The 12,031-nt window shown below is 34.3% G+C and overlaps 1 protein-coding gene across 1 annotated transcript in view; it reads left to right on the top strand.

Moving 5' to 3' along the window:
• LOC128998345 (uncharacterized) overlaps positions 1-12,031 on the top strand; it is a 51,533-nt gene that overhangs the window by 12,253 nt on the left and 27,249 nt on the right. The gene's annotated exons all lie outside the window — the stretch shown is intronic.

A 12,031-nucleotide genomic window follows, 5' to 3' on the forward strand; every position in this document is an offset into this window, starting at 1 on the left:
AAACCAGTGGTATTAACTACCAATAAGAATCATCTAGCTTGATCCAGTAATGTCTGTTTATTGAGAATAAGGCCCTACCACTGAGCTACTATGTTCATTAACAACAATTCCAATTAATAACTAGTGTAGTATTAAACAAATAAATTTGCTAAATTTGATCAAAATATAATAACAAGAAAAATACAACAGTTTTCTTTTCTCCTAAGGAATAACATAGGAATTTAAAATGTACAGTTATTTTTTATTTTCTCAGTAACAATTATATTTTTTAAGCTCTACGGTATCCGATGGTTGTAATTAAAATAGGACATTCCATGTTTTACAAGTTTTAAACCCAGCTTAAGAAATTTAAATTTAAAATCAAAATTAAATTTAAGGACCCAATACAAAAAATTAAAACTCGTGATACCTTGTTTCGATTATCAAATCAAGCTGGTACAAGAACTCATTCAAGTTTCTTTACACATTGATGCTAAATTTGATCAAAAATCGGTTCAAAATTACTTAAGTTATCGTGTTCGTGGGTATACATGTATATAATTTTACAAATATTTTTTGGACTATCAAAGTGAAAATAGTTAATCGGTCTCGGGCCTAGGTCTTACTGTGCCACCTACGAATAGCCTCAACCCTATAGTGAAATTCCCTAACAATCCAATTAAACTTCTTTTTAGGAATAATCATAAACGAGCTATCTTCTTATCAAATGTTGTAAATAAGCTGGATAACTTAAATAGGTAAATACAAATGGGCTGTGAATCAAAATTTAACAACTTTCAGGCAATTTGGTAAGTATTAGTTGGGGCGAAAGTTCACTAAACAAAACAGTAAAACGTGCCTCTTAATTTAAGGAATTGATTAATCCGCAGTGAATGGACGTGTAGGCGTATACACTATACGTCTGTGCCCAGGCGTAGGTTCCCGCCAAGCTACGCAGGTATGTGTTTAACACCCAACACGCCTTATTTAATTGGCGGTTGATAAAATCATTCCCGTCCTGAGGCTAATAGTCGGTCGGTAGGTTGTGAGGTCAAAGGTCGGACTACGGTAGCCTTTCAGCCTCTTGTAGTTCCTGTATCCTTGGTACATCTTCGATCTTCGATCTTCGATCCTTCGTATTCCTACTTGCAACATCTCTTTCGTATCCGCGTTCGACTCCAATCTAACCTTTCTATTGCTAATTAATTTAAATATTTAACCTGATACATTAGGTGTTAAAAATGTATTTGACATGTTCCACTCATGATGGAAAATCAAAGAAAGACAACTAACAACATAACCAACAAGATAACTAACACAATTTTAGAATTGGTAAAAGATATTTTATTCCTACCAGGTCCATAACATTTAAAAATCTATTTGATACTTGATTCACAACCAATAAAACTAGAATTATAATGCTACAGGGGAAACACAAAATGATTAGATTACCAAGTAAACAAAATTACTATATTATATAAAATACACAGACAAAACTAAAGTGAACTATATATATACTTACCCTACTATGATATACAGCTCGTTATAAAGATGTATCCATAAATTGATACACGAAGCAGAAGCAATTATTGATGTAATAGGCACAATATGGGAGTCATAGTCATGACCTTAAGCACTTTTAATATTTTGGTAGCCAGTAGACGTAGAGTAAAGATGTAACATACTAAATTGTTTGCCTCTTAATGCTGATTAGGATGATGAAATCAAGATTGGATTGTGTGAGATTAAGTGGTTGACGAATTTAGAGTTGAAAGATAAAGTAACCAAGCCGCTATAGTAAAGTAAACCTCTTATTTTAGGTTTATTCTTTTCTAGACTAGAATAATATTATTCACAACGATAATATTATATTAATAATAATATTATATTAATAATAATATTATATTAATAATAATATTATATTAATAATAATATTATATTAATAATAATATTATATTAATAATAATATTATATTAATATTATTAATATTATTAATATTATATTATTGTAATATTACTCATGATGATATTAATATTTCATCATTACAAACTTGTTTAGGCCTAATTGTAATTTTTATGAAAGATAAAATGTTGATCTTAATATCAACTTCTAAAAGTATTTTAATTTCATTATTTTGTAATAAAGTATTTTTTTCTATACTAATTTGTACTAGGCTTATTTTATATTCCTAAAATTTTACACTGCTACGTCTGCTACTTCAATGGTTTGTAAAGTTTTTTGGATTTAAAACAATACTTATTCATATTTTTTGAAGTCATAAAATTTCGTTATGAATTGGTAGAAGTTTTAGACGTTTTTTGAATTGAGTAATTTTGTTTATATGTAAAACTAGCTATGTTTTGTTAATGCAAGTTAATAAATACTGAATTTAGTGTGACTGCAGCGTAGTATAATAATTTGTAGATTTTTAAAATAGCACGGAAATTGATTTCTTAAAATAAAAAATAGTTGGGAAATCTATGTTAAGCAGTTGGAAAATTTGAGGCTTCTCCCCCCCCCCCTGGAATTTAACCAAGCAACGCCACTGACCAAGCGATTAAAGTAATATTTACCATACAAAGTAATGCCCTGTTTACATTTTAAACATTTCCTGTAAATTTGGTTTGTAAAGATTGTAAAAATGTCTTATATGTTAGTCCCCCCTAAATTAATCATTTTAATCATGTTAATAATTATTCATCTTCAAAATTGGGTGATTAGTTATTTTAATAGGATTAAAAGAAACCCTATATTTATTTATTCAAAGCTAGGGCCACATGTTCCTTTCTTACGCTTAACCTGTATCTATAAAATATTACAAAACACTAATTATAATTGATATGTTTATAACATTGTTTAATTGCAGCTGACTTTTAAGTTGTTATTATTATTGTTTTTGTTTCTAGTTTTGACTCATGAATAAGTTCAGTTATCTTTTATTAAACTAATTTACCTATCAATTTATGTAATTGCATCAAACATAAAACTGGCGACGAGGATGATTTTATAGAAAAATTAATAGTGCAAGATAGTTTATTCACTTCCACAGTCTAATTCATTATAATGTCTGTCTGAAGATACATTACCAGCAACTATTAATAATCCTATGTTGGTAAGTCAACCTAGATGTGAAAAATGTAACCCCAATTCATGCGACATTGATGTTTGGAATATTAAATTCAAGGCAAATTTATGTTTGGGCAATATTACAAATGATGATATTAAAAGATGTTTATTCATTGACTGCCTGGATAGTACAGTACTTAAAACATTGGTAACTATTTGCAAGCCAAAAGATATTTGTGAATTCACTTATGAACAACTTTATGAACTTTTGGTAAAGCATTTCAAGCCAGTAAAGTTTAAAGCTGCTGAAGGAGTCAATTTCTTTTCACCGAAGCAAGGTGATGAATAGTTTTATGTTTGAAGTAAAGACATAAATTGATAGGTAAATTAATTTAATAAAAGAGAACTGAACTTATTCATGAGTCAAAACTAGAAACAAAAACAATAATAATAACAACTTAAAAGTCAGCTGCAACTAAACAATGTTAAAAACATATCACTTCTTTCCACCAAGTTTAGACTTCTTCAATTAACCTTTTTGGTCTGAAGGTCCTTGTTGATCTTCGCAGCTGAGGAGGTACATTCGGATGTTGTGAAGCTACTGCAGGGATTGCTCTAGGGCTAGGAAATACAGCTGGTGATCCATGGTTTTCTTGATTTTGTACTTGGAAATCTGAAGAAGTCAGTAGCTGTGGTAATTGTTTAATGCAGGTCGTCTTCCTCTTCCGATTCATTGTCTTGGTAGCACTTGTATGTCTTTTAGTGTGTCCATTAGAATCAATCAACCATGTGTTCCTACCTAACTGTCTAAGTACGGTTCCTATTTTCCATTTTACTTTCCCTTCAACAAAAGTACGAATGTACACTTTACTCCCAATGGAAAAGCCTCTGTTTTTATTATATCGCAGCACTTCAGAAGGTTTATCTCTTGTGAAGGTTTGATAAAATCTAATTTAGTTCGCAGATTACGACCCAAGAACAAAAATGCAGGTGTTTGTCTAATTGCAGTGTGAGGTGTAGCTCGATATCGAAATAAGAATGTCCTCAAGTTGTCTGGGAACAAGCTAGGCTCTTTATTGTACTGTAATTTGTTCAGAGCTCTTTTAAAGGTATATACATTTGTCTCCACTCGTCCATTAGAACTTGGGTGAGCTACTGGAGTCGTAATATGTTTGATATTATTGCGCAGGCAGAAATCTTTAAAACCTTGCGAAGTAAATGAAGTTCCGTTGTCTGAGACGATTGTTCTAGGTATGCCATATTTACACAACAAATTCTTGAACGCTTCTACTGTCTTTTCTATTGTAATAGAGGACATAGGTACTATTTCTGGCCATTTCGAGAAAGCGTCAATCACTAAGAGAAATATTTGTCCGTAAAATGGTCCAGCAAAATCTAAATGGATTCGACTCCAAGGTTTACTTTCTTTAGGCCAGTTGACTAGATGTGTTTTACTTGGTAAATTTTTAGCAAACAAGTTACATTCACGGCAACGGTGACACGTCTGTTCAATTAGAGCATCCATACCTGGCCACCACACATGACCCCGAGCCTCAGACTTCATTCGGACCATGCCATTGTGAGATTCATGCAAGTAGTCCAAGATGTAAGTTCGGTATTTAGGTCGAATAATAATAAAAAGTTATCATAAAAAACTAACTAACTTAGTCACATAGCAATTTTGCAAGCGCAAATAATCTCAGTGCTAACCAGTCGTAACCATAGGCCTCTATTAATTAATACCTCTATTAAACACGAAGAGGGATATTGTTCAAAAAACGGCAGACAGTACAACAAAAGCCATGTCAAATAATGCACTCCTATGATGGAGGCATGCATAAAGTTAAAGCAGTGGTATGAGGTTTTCAAACTACCTTTAACCAAGCTAAATTCACTTTCAAAATACTTTGGCATTCTATTTTCTAAAACCGGATATGCTAACAATTTGATTTGTATCAATCTCTTATCTTTTAGTTCAAACTTCAAGATATATCTTTGGCCATAAGTGGTATCAAGCAGTACATTAGAAGGTTCGTCGATGGATCCACCTTACATAATATGATGGTGCGAAGTGTAATTTATCTTATGATGGCTCGGTGGTTCAGAAGCCTCGTGGCCTGTGACCCTCCATCACGAGAAAGCGCCGAACTCGCCGAGTGATCGTTTCACCTGTCAGTCAAGAAAGCGCCATCAAGCCGATCATCATCGATGAATCAATCTCTCATTCTTCGATTGGTTGTCGTCATAAGAGCCTACGATGAAAGTATTTTCCCTTTCGACCTTCTTAGTCCATAAGTTACCTTCGGCAAACGCCTTATATAACGTACGGAATTTTGTTATTGAGTGTGATGTAAAACATGGAGTTGATGTTTCACGCAGGCTACAGAAACTAAGATTTCTTTCGGGAAACTCATGTCAGCCAAAATGTCTAGATAGTGTACAATAATATTTATACACCCACATATGAAATATGACGATTTCAACGTATTTTCTTGTTATCGTTAATATTGATGATGGATTCAAGTTTCTTATACCAAAATACTCCCTCGTTTTTGTAACACTGCATATGCATGTTTAGGTGAATTCAGCTGGAAATTCCTGGGTATTATAAGGTTGACTTCTAAGATTGAATATGATTTGACAGCCATATTTATCTTTAAGATATATTATGGACACCTTAATGATCAACCAAATGAGTGAATCGGTTCCACCCGGTAAATATCGTGTAGGTAACCAAGTATTCAAATGTTTATGAACAAATTGCAAAAATCCAGAACAAACAATTATTTGCAAAATACAGTGCAAAGAGTGGGAAAATCAGAAGACATTTTTATTGAACCAAACCTGTAAAAGTTTATGCAAGAACTTTAGTAAATATGAGTTAACTGCATGGTGAGGTGAGAGTAAAAAAGGTTAAAAGTCGGGTTGTAAAACTCTCAACACTATCTGTAAATTGAACGAATATTCCTGTTCAAATTTCGTGTTGTTTCGAAATTATGTCAAATAGAGTAAACAACTTTAAGATGGCAACAAAATTACTCCACAATAAATTAAAAGACCAATCAATCTGACTCCAAAAATTTAATTTTAACGAAGCCTATAAAATCATACAATGATTTTTTTCCAAGACTATATGGAAATTAAATTGCTTTAGAAGCTATGTTATAGAGTTATAAAACACGCATTGAGGTTTAAGGTTAATTAGCTTAAATTATCAAATTTTTGCAATAAAAGTTAATTTTATCGAGTTAAACTATTTCAAGTGGAATTGTTTGACCTTGACCTACATCGTAATATAACCCATTTTAATCTTAATTCACATAATGAAATTGACGTAACTGCAATATTGAATTATGGTGAAGTAGTCTAGTTAATTATAATACATTATGGTTGAAACTGAAAGTGGCAAATTAACATTGATCCTGCTCTCGCTTGGCAGCCGTATGAAATTTAAGGTTTCTTATCGCCTTAATTTCCTGTTACCAAAGACCTATTCGTGATCTTCAAGGTGACAGTGAAGTACTATTAAGGTTGTAAGCTACATGAGCCAAACCAGATGTAAATAGGTGATTGCAGAGATAATATAGTGCATGCGGAAAACTAGCAATGTCTGTGATGGTACCGCCTGTGACTATGGGAAGTATCTGATAAAATAAATTTAATTGAAATGGACTACAGACGGTGTGTGCTGAATATAATTTCTTATTACTGTCCGCACTGACTTCTGTTACTGAATACGATTTTTTAACGGAGTCAAATTGAATTTTTGTGGAAATTGAATTTATCCAACAATGCACCTTCAAAACTTACTACAGCCCAATGGGCTAATGCAATGGGAACTTCATCATCCAAAAGTCAATTGTACCATTAAGTATCAAGTGGTGAGCTCTTGGGTTGTCACTAAAATTCTTATTTTCCCCCACTGTATCCATGGAGGTTAGCTTCAACATATAGCACAGTGCTTTGGTGAACATAATTAGTTACAACCAGGTAGGAGGAAGACCAAACCTCTCCTGGAGATGATCCAAATCGCAAAGTTAGTGTCCCAGAGGTCTCCCAGAGGTCGCCAGATAAGGCGCCAGGGACGTCGCACGAGGTGGTGGGAAGTGATACCCGGTGGCCGTTGATACAAAGGTCATCCACACTTTCCCCGACAACTCATATTACATAACCACCAATCGTTGACTTAGGTTACGTAAATACTGGTGTCATCTTATACAACTGGACAAATATGTTAATGTACACAGCGCCACCAGGCCCGTGGACTAGAGGCCCACTTTGATGACCGGACGCTAGGCGACTAGGGCAGTGGGAGAGGTGACTGTGCTCGGCCTCTTGAAACTCGCCATCTTGCGAACGTGCTTTGTTTAATTGTTTATTTATCTAAACATTTCTTGAGAATGATGTGTTGTCTATCCTTCTATCACAGGAATGTGGTTTTGGCGACAAAATTACAACGAGAACCAAATTAGTGTTCAAAACTAAATACCATCGGAAATTCCTTATGCTTTTCATCACCCTAGGGACTATTCATTTAGGAATGCCAGATTTCCCTAGAAAGGAGTTTAAACATTTTCGTGGAAAAGATGTAAGGGATACTTTTGGATCGTCCACTCTTTGAAAACCGATCCCGTCTGAAAGAATATTTACCTTGTTCGGAATGTTCATGGAGTGGCAGGATGGTGAGCATTTGAGCCTGTGTGTAGCAGAGAGTGTATGTGTGAGTGACAAATGTGTGAATGATTAATGTAAAGGAAACGAAAAAGTATGTTATTACTTGTTATGTTACAAATTGTGTTTCTAATTTGTATTTGTTCATGGACTTTTATTATTATTTATTTATTGGTTAACTGTAAGAAATGGTTGTAAGGTCCTTAGTTCGCCCCAATAAAGAAGGATTTTCATTATGTTTAATGGCACAAAATACAGTGTACTGTTAATAAACTAAAGAGAATATTTTATTAACCTCGGTTGTAAGCTTATCTGAAAATCGTATACAGTACTTTAAAAAGCTGCATTGAGTTATTGTGTTGTCATGCCGTAGCGAAGTACGAGTTTGCTTCTTTCTTACTAAACATACGTTGCAATAGCGATGCCATAAACGCCTTAGCGTTTTGAAAAATGTAGGTATCATGTAATAGATTGTCCAGTAATGGCAGATGGTATGGGTTAAATCCTGTCGTAATAACTCCGCTGCATCATACCTAGACTATGCGAATTTCCATTGGCCTGATCGTTTTTTCACTGAAATATTCTTTTATACATGTTGGATTTATTCGGCATTTAAATTACAAAAGATGTAGTGAGTACTTAGGTTTTCTGCTACAAGGAATGTAATAAATTGTGGTTTTTAATTACATGTAATAGCTTGGCTTGGTATGAAATAAATAAATTTACCAAATTTGATCGAAATATATAAATTAACAAGCAAAATAAAACAGTTAACATAACAACCATAAAAATAACATAGAAATTTAGATTTTTTGTTAGAATTTACTCTGTAACCATTTGACAAATTCCAACGAGCTAAGTAAAGAGAAAGATTTCGATTAATTATGTCAAAATGTTCAGTAGGACTTTTTATTTTTGTAAGTAGTTAAGGGATGAAAAATTCTTGGTGGGAATCTACGATGAAAAATGTGCATATTTTCGTCAATAATAAAAAACAGTTTATCGTAAAATAAATAAATTCACGCCACACTACACTGTTTTAAGGAACTTCCCACGCAAGGGTTAAGTCCAAAAAACAGCTGTTTGCCGTCAGCTTAATCAAAAACGGGTTTCATTACGTACTAGTGTACTGTAATGAGTTTTACCAGACACCAACCAGCTGATTATATATTTGGCAATGAGTGAGAGTGGCTAGTTTATAAACAAAAACATAACCTTATGACTAGTGATTGTTAGTCCTTTAGTCGGTGGTAATATAATAAGTATTTGTACGGATTTAGTAGTATCGCGTAAAATATCGTACGTCACTCGCCCAAAATGTGTTTACCGGACTGGTATGGTAAAACCATATTTTCAGGGCTAGTAACGTAATATACTATAACAGGTTATTGTTTTCCATTTACACATTCGACTTATTTTGTGCTTGAGCACGTTTCGTATTGTCAAATAAAATGTGCATATTTTAACCCGTGTTTTAACGCTTTACAACAAGAACTATACAAGTCAATTGAAAATGAATACTGTATAAATATACTCAACGTTAAAATCATAGTTGTCTAATGTTAAATAACAAGTCGCCATTACTAGGTTACTAAAGAGCTTACTAGCGAGCTGGTCTAGTGGTTAGAGCGCGGGACTCCGGTTCCTGGGGTCCTGGGTTCAAACCCCGTCAAATCACCAATGGATTTTAGCTAAGTGAAATGCCGTAACCCAGGTCTAGCCTAAAGTAATGTGAAAAACAATTCCGAGCTCGTGCCTAGCATCCTAGGTAAAAAAAACTAGGTTACTAATTTCTCTCAAATCACATGCTCCTAATGGAAGAACTGTGGCTCAGTTTTGAATCTCTAAACTTAAGGGGTATGGATTCCTTAACCCATTAGCATAGATAAATCATACTCCCTTAGTAGATTTGTCATCCCTATGGAACAGCTGAAGCCAATTTTATTGTTAGTTCTGTACGTCCAACTGTAGAGGTTATGTTTTGTTTACAGTTTGTTTCTTGTTATTTCAGTCATTTAAAACCTCATTTAACCAAATAAAACGATGTAATCTTAAGCAATAACTAGTCTCCTAATTATATAACCAAATAGTAAAGCACAAATCATGAAAATAACCCTAAAATAACAGAAACAAAATGTTGTCTACCCCAGCGATCAGTGTGGACGTACATGAACTAGACACAAAAAACAAGCTTCAAAATTTACAATGGGATGAGGAGTCTACTTGTGTTGCCTAGTCTATGCCATTAGTCAGTTGGATTCAAGACTACCTGGCTGATCGTCACTTGGCTGTCAGGATTGGCTCCGTTGTGTCAAGACCCTTTTATCAGACTTCTGGGGTTCCACAGGGTTCTCATTTGGGACCGTACCTCTTCAATGTATTCATCAATGATCTTCTTGACCAGATGGACGTTGGTGCCCTCATGTTCGCCGATGATCTGAAGCTTTTTTGTGAGGTGTCTTCTGACAATAACGCTGCACAGTTACAGATGAGCCTGGATAAGGTTATGATATGGTGTGAGGACAATAATATGAAGATAAATCCCAGCAAATGTTCTGTTATAACGTACCATCGCTCTCTTAATCCGCTCATCTTTTTGTATTTTTTTGGAGTAGACAGTATTCCAAGAACCACGACCATAAAAGACCTAGGAATTATTTTCTCACACGACCTACGGTTTGGAGATCATGTGGACCATGTTGCCAAGAAAGGAAACAAAATGCTGGGATTCATCATACGATTCACACGAGGTATCCGTTGTCCCCATGCTTTGAAGTCTCTGTACTGCGCATTAGTCAGACAAGGTCTTGAATATGCTTCTGTGGTCTGGTCGCCCTACACGGAATTCGACAGGCAACGCTTGGACGCCATCCAGAAAAGATTTCTTCGTCTGGTCTGTGTTAGAAATGGCTACTCCTATAGAGACGCTCCCGTGGACGACTGTGCACAGATGCTGGGATTGCATCCTTTAGACCTTCGAAGAGATGTTGCTGACCTGTGTCTCCTATACAAGATCATGAATGGCATTCTCAGTTGCTCCGAACTTTTTCTGGAGATCGACATCAGGGTTCCAGGCAGAACTCGTCTCAGAGCATTTTTTGGCCGGCGCTTCAGGTCAACATCCTATGACGCCAACAGTCCACTCGCTAGGATTCTTCGCCTGGGAAACACGGTGTCAGGTGCAGTGGACTTCTTCTTCGACGGCTTCAAACCAGCTCGAAGAAAGTTCCTCACTGTCCTTGGCGAGCAACGGAATGAAATTGCTTAGTTGAATTTTTGTCGATGATTGTCTCACCTTCAAATGTTTTTGTTGTTATTCAGCCTTACGCTATTTTTTTAAATTTTTTGGCATTCATTTACATATTTATTGTAACGGGTATTGTTATTTATTTATATTGTATTTATTAATATTGTTATTTATTCATATTGTTATTTATTTATATTGTTGTTATTTATTTTGTCATTTATTTATATTGTTATTAACTTTATTGTTATTTATTGTTGATTTTTCTATTGTTCTTTCGATTGTCACATTGTTTGTGTTAAGTTGGAAACTGTTTGTTGCCTTTTTAGCGAATTTCCCTATAGGGAAGTAGCTATTACCGTAGGTGGCACGGTAAGACCTAGACCCGGGACCGATTTACTTTTTCATTTTGATGTCCCCAGAGGCCAAAAACACCATTCGTTCAAATTTTTATATATGTATATATATATAGACTTATATATATATATATATATATATATATATATATATATATATACGTCCGTGAACGCGATAACTTGAGTAATTTTTGTCCGATTTTGATGAAATTTGGTTTAAAGGTGTAAAGCGGGATAAACTTGAATGAGTTCGCGAACCAGCACGATCGGACTATGGGAACGGGGCTTTACGGGGGGCTTTATGGGGTAAAAATAGGTTTTTCTCACTTTTGACCCTCAAAACACAAAATTTCCCGATTTCTCTTTAGACCTTTTTAAAGAGCTTAAAAAACAAATAATTTAGTATATAAAAGTATTTTTGTTCGATTATTAGTAACGGAGAAAATTAAAAAAATTGTAAATTTAAAATTCCCATGTTATTCTTATGGAGAATATTGTCAAATGTTGTAGTTTGTTTGTTTATGGATATATTTTGATCAAACTTGGCAAATTTATTTATTTTGTACTAAGCTATCAATATTTTACTCAAAAACACACTTTATTAGTTTCCTTGTAGCAGCAAACCTAGGTACTCGTTAAACCTAATGTTATTAAAATATATTTAACTGAAAATCAATTCAGACAAATGGAAATTCGCTTAGTCGGCAGGTTTGCT

The sequence above is a fragment of the Macrosteles quadrilineatus genome, unplaced genomic scaffold, assembly GCF_028750875.1.
Source record: "Macrosteles quadrilineatus isolate MER2022 unplaced genomic scaffold, UCM_ALF_1.0 Scaffold_7__1_contigs__length_78375512, whole genome shotgun sequence".
NCBI classification, from domain to species: Eukaryota; Metazoa; Arthropoda; class Insecta; order Hemiptera; family Cicadellidae; genus Macrosteles; species Macrosteles quadrilineatus.